The sequence below is a fragment of the Propithecus coquereli genome, unplaced genomic scaffold (assembly GCF_000956105.1).
Source record: "Propithecus coquereli isolate 6110/MARCELLA unplaced genomic scaffold, Pcoq_1.0 Scaffold71, whole genome shotgun sequence".
NCBI classification, from domain to species: Eukaryota; Metazoa; Chordata; class Mammalia; order Primates; family Indriidae; genus Propithecus; species Propithecus coquereli.
The window spans coordinates 5,072,654-5,082,181 of NW_012153174.1; positions in this window are offsets into that span (position 1 = coordinate 5,072,654).

Below are 9,528 nucleotides of genomic sequence, written 5' to 3' on the forward strand. Positions count from 1 at the left end.
GAGGCTGAGGCAGAAGGATTGCTTGAGCCCAGGAGTTTGAGGTTGCTGTGAGCTAGGATGACGCCACGGCACTCTAGCCAGGGCAACACAGTGAGACTCTGTCTCAAAAAAAAAAAAAAAAGAAATATTTTCTTCTGTTCATCTAGTCTATTGTTGAAGTTCTCACTTGTCTTTTTTACTTCACTTATTGAGTTCTTCAATTCTGAGAAGATTTCTGTTTAGTTCATGTTTATGGTATCTATTAATACTTTCATTGAATTTCTCATTCAGATCATGAATTGTTTTTATAATTTTGTTGAATTATCCATCTGTGTTCTCTTGTATCTTCTTGAGTTTCTATCACATTATTATTTTGAATTCCTTTTCAGGCATTTCATCAATTTTCTTTTCTTTGGAGTCTGTTACTAGAGTATTGCATTCCTTTGAAGGTGTCACGTTTCCTTGCTTTTTCGTATTTCCTGTGTCCCTGTCGTGATATCTGAACAACTGTGGAACAGTCACTTCTTTCAATTTTACAGAGTAGCTTTTGACCTTTTTCCTGTAGATGTGCCCTGTAGTGTCAATTGGGTAAGGTGCTTTGGCTTTTGTTCTGGGTGGACACAGTAGTGTAGTCCTCATCCTACAAAAGTCTTCCCAGTCCAATGCAGTAAAAATAGTCTGAAATATTAAAAATTAAAATATGTGAAAGCAGTGTTTAATAATGAATTAGCCATTTTAAAATCAAATGCTCGAAAATATTTTAAAAGCTGATGAAATATAAGTTTGTGATGACTCTAAAAGTGATTACTAGAATCTCCCACAGGCTTTGAAAAATAACATTTTCTTTTGCCTGAGTTCATTTTTCTAAATAAGTGTTCTCTTTTCTTTTCTTTAATACTGGAAACAAGGCAAATTTTGGCTTAACATATAAGAAAGAACTTTCTAATAATAACAGCTGCCCCAGATAAAAATGACTGTTTTGAGTGTTAATAAGTTTTCCATTTCTGAAAATCAAAAGAGTTTAATGATTAAATTTTCTAACCCCTTCCAATCCTGAAAATCTCTAAGAATAATAGAATCACATAGGGCTTGTTCTTGTAATAAATCTTTATTAAGAAACTAAGCATAAAAAACAAATATTTGTGAAATTATTAAACATACTTTTGACTCACAAATAAAACTCAGCAAGAGAAAAAGAAAATAAAAGAGTCTGAGGATAACTTTACAGAATTTAGAAAAAATAAACAATGAAAGGTAAGTGGAGAGGCCAAATAGAAAATGGAAAATACCTTTTCTTAGAAGAATTATACCTTAGGATGAAACATGCTTTTTCTGGGAGGAGTTTTAGAAACTTCTTGGAATGAAGAATGACCCCCATCCCTGGCCCTGAACCAAGAAGCAGGACTGAGAAGAGCAGGTGGCCTTTGACTCACCACTGGCCTCTGGTTTACTCAGGTGTGGTGCAAGCTTAGTGGTAGATCTGAATTGTTTAGGACATTGGAAGGGTTCTTGAGAGACTGTGCAGAGAAAAAAAAATTGTGATAAACTAGCTAAAGAAAAGAGAAACTTTCAGGAAAAGGACAAGCCCTGAAATGGGGGCTTTATTGTGTTTCTGCTGTGTGTTATGTGATATGGATTATCGTTCTCATCTCTTCACAAAATTTTTCAATCAGTGCCCTATTTAGATAGATCTGTTTGGGGTGATGCTATTAAGGTGCTAAGTATGGCCTTCAAGTGTATCCAGGGTGAAAGCAAAGTTGGCCCATAAAAGCCCCCAATACCTGGATCACATGATGACAAAGAAAAAAAAATACTGGAGGTAAATCAAAGAAATGGTGAGGAAAGCAAAGCATGGACTATACATAATTTCCTCTCAAAACAAAAAGATGCCTCTAGCGAACACCACAGGGTCAGGAGCAGGAAACGAGTTTCTGGAGGCCATGGTTCCAGGCAGCTTCAAGGCACTGCCATGGAGAGGGAGCTGAGAGTCGAGAGAACTGCTGTGCAAAGCTGGGGCAGGAAGTGCAGGGCCCAGTGCAAAATACAAACGCGGGGCCTCTGTTCAAAAAGAGGGAAAAAAGTGCCAGACGAGGTACTAAAATATAAAGCATTTTTGTTTTAAAAGTTGCATTACTTATAAAACAGACCAGTGATAATTCTCATACATGGGTAACAACAGAAACTGATAAATTACAAATAATTGTAAAACTTAGGGTTTCATAATTTTCATATAATACAACTAATAATAATTTATCAATGTGATAACTTGATTGGTCAGAAGATTTTTCAGACTCACTTTTTTTTGCAAATTTACTTGTTGGATCATCAAAATCTATACTTTTAGCAACTTCAAGTTCAGTCAATATAATTGAAAATGACACCTGACACTAGGCAAATAAAAGGTTGCAGATAATTTTTAATTTTGAGAAGGAATTGTCTGCTGATGCCACTGTTAAGAGTATGTTATAGGCTCTGACAACATTAAGATGTATTTCTGACAAATTACTTCAAAACGTAAATTTTAGTACATCTAGAGCTGATGAATCTCATGAAACAATTTTTCTAACATTTAACTCCTCGTACACATCAGTTACACGGAAGTTTAATTTTAAATGCTAATTTATACAATAGCATTTTAATGTTTCCTCTGACTTTTCCTGTAACTTGTGAATGTACCACAAGGAATCAAAAGTGGTTTCATGATTTGTACATAATTCAAAATGCCTGCCTATACGTTCTGTCTGTGTATCTTCAATTACAAGGGAAAAACTAATTTCGAAATTGTCTTCCTCACTAAAAATTAGTTCATGTGAAGCTTCAAATGAAAATGGTGTTTTTTTAATCCAATGTGACTATCTTTAAAATTTAATCTGTATTTATAAGTCTGTGAATGTTTGCTTTGTAATGTAGCAGCAGTTCTCAAAACCAGAAATTCTAAATCTTTGAAGAATTCTAATAACTCTGTGAGATGCTTTCTTGAAATGTCCATGCACACAATTTTATTTTGTAATGACTTCCTGACAAAGCTTACTGCCTAAGCACTGGCTTTTCCTGCTCCAGTGCTCAGATGGGAAAGTTCATACTTCATGCATATGCCTGGGGGCAGACTCCGGAGATGACAAGCAAGCCAGCCTCCCACCCCTGATCTTGGAACTGCCCCCATGTGGAACCGTTCTCTGTCCTGTGGGCACAGCCCCTGCCTACACTCATTCTGCTGCTGCTGACACCATAGCTCCCCAATCTGAGCCCAGGTCCAGGCTCAGCCACTTCCTTGGGGCCCTGCAGGACTCTAAACTCCCCCAAGGCACGCATGTGCGTGCAGAGCCCACTCTGCCCAGAGCCTGACTGTCACGCACGGGCTGTTCCTGGACGACAACCCCGTGTGCACACTGCCGCCAGGCGCACCATCTGTGAGCATGTGTGTGCTCCACTGTCCCATCGAAGTTCACCTACAAAACACAAGTTCAAAAATAGATTATGAAGAATTTTAAGCCAGTAAACACAAAGCATTAAAGTAAGCCCAGGGCCCTTCTGAGCGGAAGACTCCGTGCAGCCTAACAGGTCCCTGAAGCCGGCCCCGCCTCTCTGTGTCACACGCTGTGCTGGATCTTCTGCGAGAAAGGTCACATGATGGAGTCAGACTCCTGGTTCAGATTCAAACTCCCAACTGACCAACTAGAATTGCAAAGCCCTAGTTTTCTTCTCCGTAAAATGAGAATAATAGCAAGCCACAACTCAATTGCTGTAGGAATTACTTTATAGCAATCCATGTAAAGCTCTTAGCACAGTGCCTAGCACAGAGTAAATGCACAATAAATTATAGCTCTCAATATTTTGTTACCTATGACAAGAGGCAAGAGAGCCTCACAGTAAAGAGCATGGCTGTGGTTAAGTCATTCCTGTCTGGAATGCGATTCCCGTGCCACTAACTGCTAACTGTAAGTCCAGGCAAATTAATCTCTCCGTGCTTCAGTTTCCTCATCTGTAATAAAACTCAACGGTTAGAACATGTAAAGAACTTAGAAAAATGCCTGGTGCATTATAAGTACTCAGCCATGTTAGCTATGAATATTTTTCATTATCATAATTTATTCCTCACAACAACCAGAATAGGTATGTGCTGTTATGCCCACTTCATAGATGAGATGACTGAAACTCTGAGAGGTCACATAGCAGTTTACCCGAGGTCGCACTGCCAATAAGGGGCAGAACTAGATCTCAAGCACAAGGCTATACAACCTCTATTCAGCTGGGGCGGATTCCAAAGGCTAAGCTCGTAACCCTTGCTATTCCCCCATATAGAGAACATTCTAAGCAGAACTGATCTAGTTAATTGGGTGGTGAGGGTCCCACATCTCCCACGTTACTTCTGCAAATCCACAGAAAACTTCTGGCTTTAACTGAGTTCCAAAATCCTTTCCATCCAGCTCTAACATCCTATAAAAGTCAAAATTATATTACATTACCTCCTTGGCTCTTTTTTTTTCTGAGTATGTATTTTTAATTTTTTTGTTTACAAAATGTAAGGGGGGTACAAATGTTTTTGTTACATAGATACCTTGTATAAGGCTTAAGTGAGGGCTTTTAGTGCGTTCGTCACCAAAATAGTGTTCATTGTACCCAACAGGTAAGTTCATCCCACACCTCCCCTCCCATCGCACCCTACCCAACTTGGTTTCCAATGCCCTTTGTATCTCTTTGTGCCTGTGTGCACCCATCGTTTAGCTCCCACTTATTAGTGAGAACGTGTGGTGTTTGGTTTTCCATTCCTGAGATACTTCGCTTAGGATAATGGTCTCCAGTTCCATCTAAGTTGCTGCAAACATTATGTCGGCTTTTCTACGTGTGAATTTCACTCACCTGCAATTTCCCCGGTATATCCTGACATATGTGAACTACCCATGACGGGTTAAACGTATCGGCAGACCACGGATGACAGTGTGCAATGGCATGATGACGCGGCCTGTCAGCCTCTGACCACAACCCGGAGTTCAGCTTCCTCCTCGGTTGTTGCTGAACCAGATGTGATTGTTATCTTGTGGCTCTCTCCTCTTCCTCTTCTTCATCCTTGGGACCCTGCTCCTCAGGAACAGGCATGTTTTGGGAGGGGCTAGGCTGCGATCCAGAGGAGCGCATGGGTGGTGGTAGAGAAAGGGCGAAGGAAGGCCCCCCGACGGTGGGAGAGAAGTCAGATACATAGGCTGCTAGTCCTGGCAGGGGACAGGTGTCATTGGCCCCGATCTGGGGAGGACAGCCCTTCCCACTAGCAAATCTAAATGAGGTGACTCTTCAGAAGTTACTACTAGTGTCATTTTTCAAACTGTAGAGATAAGATTGTGGCATGGTACATGGGAAACCATACTTATACATTTGATAACATGGAAGCTCTCTATGAATGACTCCGTCTTAAGAACATGAGTCTGCTGCTAAACTTTTGAGGGAGCAGTTAAGTCTAAAAGCAGGAGACGGCCTGTCTTGGCACCGGAGGCTCCTGCTGCAAGTGGGGTGCTACCCTGGGAGCACTGCAGAGGTGGGGGTGTGAAGCAAAGTAGCAAACGCCTGCCTCTGGCCGGCCACGTGGTCAGCTCCGGCTGTGAAGAAGTCGTGTTGGCTCACCCCGCTCATCAGCACAGACCCCTGACCCAGGACTGAGCACAGCCCTCGGGAAGAACGCCACGAAGATGGTAAGCACGACAGAGCACAGGCTCCCATGTCTCTTGCCTGAATCACTGCATTTTTAGAAAAGATAAATTCAATGATCCTAGCCCTTACCCTTTCCTGTACATAACATCTGACAGGATTAATGATTATGCTCTGTAATCTACGGCCACGCGTACCCTTGCACCCAAACTTTGACGAGATTCTGCTCTAATGTAACTTCTGAGCACACGCAGAAACTCCAGCACCTGACGGGTAAGCTGTGGGCTGAGACAACGCTTCGGAGCCGTCTAACAGAAACTCCCCGGAAGACTCGCTCAGGTTGCAATCCTCAGTAAGACTCTGAGTAAAACTAACTTTCATTCTTTAAAAGCCTGCTGTTTTTCCCTTCAGTTGACAGTGGGAGGGTGGAAGGACATGGGTAGGGTAGGGTGGTGGTGGAAGAGAGGGGTGGAGAGCCGTGCCCTTGGTGCCAGGAAAGGGTGCCCAGAGCTCCAACGGGGAGCCCCCTGCGCCTTGCCTAGGGATGTGGTCCATCATGCTCAGGGCATCTCTGGAAGCCAGCAGCTGGCCCCCAGACACTCGGGCCCCAAAGGTCCAGCAAGAAAGGTTCACAGGGCCCAAGCAAGCACAGGCCTGTGCAACTGGACAAAAACACTCCACCATGAACCCGGCATTTCAAATACTGCCTCCATCCTGCCAGAAATGAAAGATGCTGCAAGAAACAGAGGTCAGGTGAAAGCCTGTTACATAATGAGCCCACGCACAATGACACCTGCTTCCAGTGACTGTGTCAGCCAGACGGGCTGCAAAGGACGTGAATCCTTAACAAGGTGGAACTTGGCAGAGAAGGCTGCGTTGTCTGCACAGGCTAATGCAAAATAATATACCAGGCGACAGTGTTTAGCTGAACACCAACGGCATCATCAATAACAACAAACAATAGATACAACAAAGAATATTTAACATCAAATAGTTGCCACAGTGTTCTCTTGGTGATAAGAAGCTCACAGTCTTTTTTAAGTAAACTTTTTGTTGAAATAGAACATACATTCAGAAAAATATACACAAGTGTATACAGCTGGATAGATTTTTAAATAGTGAACACAATTGTGTAACCACTGGCCAGGTCAACATGTAGAACATGACAGCACCTCAGGAAGCTCCACTGTGCCCTCTGTCAGTTATGAGTCCCCAGAGGCAATCACTGTTCCCATTTTTATCACACAGATTGGTACAGGCGGTCCCCGGGTTACGGACAACCAGACTGACGGAGTTACGTCCTTACCAATGGGCTCCCAAGCCTCCCCATAAGGACAATTTATAATTTAGTAATTAAATTAACAATTCAGGAACAAACCTGCATGGCATAAGTGTTCATTTGCAGGGCATCTTTTAGCAGCTAATCTCATAGGTAGATAGAGAAGCAGCTGATGGAAACACTAGAGCACAAAGAATCAGAAGATATGGAACCAAGAAAGTTCATGACAAAGGAATTCGCTGAAGCCTTTTGTCTCACTGAAGCGGGATCTGCTGAGCTTGAGGAGCAAGATCCCAACACTGAGCGGTTTACAAAGGTTTACTGGGCAGTCAGTGAGAACATCCGCTGCTACAAGGCCATTAACGGTGAAAAGAGGGAAAAAGGCTGTGCAAACAACCCTAGATACCTTTCTCAAGTCACAACTTCAGTGATAAGCTCCCCTCTCCAAGCACTAGAATCAAACCCTGATTTCCAGCTCCCACTCCATCCTCCCCAGCACCATCTCCATCATCTTCCGATTAATGTCAGCCTATCTTTTGCCTCAAAAATGCCCCCTCCAGTAAGCAAGACACGGATGCAGCGTTAGGTGAGTATTAACCTTTAATATTCTTTTTTGAAATTTCTCCTATCTCCTGTCTAAACTTTTTATATGAATTTGTTTTTATGTTCTGTTTGTTTGAATTAAAAAAAAGAGCACAGTAATTTCTCTAACTTATTGCACTATAAGGGTATTATTATTATTACAGTATTACACTGTATTATTATCACATATGAGCCATTATAGTATTGTTATTATTAAATACTGCCATATATGCACTGTTCATCAGGGAGCCGAGTTACATGCAAATCTACTGTATTTAATAACTGGACAGTCCTTCTACTTATTTTTTCCATAGTTTCCAGCTATATGAAACAGGTTTTAAAAGTTTTACAAAGTTACAACTATGAATTCCAAGTCTATTATTAAAATTATCAAAACGATGAAATACCAAAATAGTAATTGTAAAAGCAATGAAAAAGACAAAAACATAAAGAAAAAGATGGCACTGTGCATGTCAATGGTCTTGTTTGAAAAATGCCTAGAACAACTTTTAAAATTATATATCTCCTCACATGCTTTAATCTGGCACCTATAAATCTTTAAGTCATAAATGTAAGAAATTCAAAAGATGCAATTTCCAGTGTACTGTGTATTGCACATACATTAAGCACATTTTTTATCATTAACAGTTTTTATCATCTCGTTCACGTGGTGGAGATTATCTGCCATGCAAAGGACAAAGCCAGTTTTCACTGTCAAACCAAAGAGCCAAGACAAATTTACACTTAGTGTTAGGAAAAGTCTGACTTTGACTTGAAAATGAAAGGGTTAATATGCATTCCCGAGACAACAATCTCACTTCTAAATTCTAGCTCTCAGACTGTCACTTCTAAATTCTAGCTCTCAGACGAAGAAGGCACAAAGTATTGAGTCTCCCACCTGGATGAAAAAGGCACTGCCCTCTTCAGCATTTTGCACCGTGGCTAGTTTTGCTTTTGCCCTTGTGGAGCTCCTCCTCGGCAGCTGTCCATTTTTGAATTAGCCAGCTGTCACCTAGAAGGTGTTTGTAGCCCAGAGCAAGAGCAGAGTAAGATTCAGAGAGGGTGAGAGGTACTCCCCCATTTTATACAATAGGACAAGGTTCATTATGAGGAGAGGTGAGAAAGGAGAACCAGCAGACCACAGGCTGTTCTCTGGCAGATCAGTTTTAGAAAAGAGCACACGTGGAGTTTGAAGACCTGGAAATCGAGGCCCTTAAAATTATCCAGTCTGCACACCTCCTAGAAAGCTTTCATGTTCACCCAGCTTGTGCGCTGGTGGTATAGCAGTGCACATAGATACCTTCCATGTACATCCAGCTTGGAGAATCCTGGAATATTCTAAATATTATTTTAACACTCTAAGAAAATGTTTATGAGGATGAATATGACTTCCATTTCAAGATATATGGATGACTAGATGTTCAGAAAAAGTCTTCCAGTATGGATCTAAAAATTATGAATAATTTTTTTTTTACTCCTTTAAAATAATTGGCTGAGCTATTAGGAAAAGGAGTAAGATCTGTACTCTAGATAATAAGAAAGTAACAATCCCGAGAGTTTAGCCTATCCTGTGCTGATGCTGGTCAGGAGGTGATGAGGGGCGTGTATTGGCCATCCTAGGTGCTCGTGTGACGGGGAGAATAGACAAAAACAGGAAGCCTCAGAAAGCTGAGAGGATGGACTGAAAATCATCCACAGCCAGAATCCCAGAAATGTGGAATTTGCAGAGGGTTAACTTGGGACATGACAGGGATGGGACCAGGACGGAGTGTCCCAGAGAGAGAGTGGATAAACTTACTCATCATCTATAGATCTAAATGAAAAGTAAGAAGAGCGAGGGGGGAATCCTTGGAGAATACCCAAGCACAAGTTTGCTAGTCCATGTGTTGGGGACCAGAATGTAATACCATCCATGTTACCTCCACTCCCTAATAAATCTAAGCCAAATATTTGGTTAAAATCACTCCCAAAAGAGCTTCTTAGTGTAATGGAAGTATTTTGAAACTGGACTGTAGTAATGTATAACTATTTACTACAACCCAGACTAT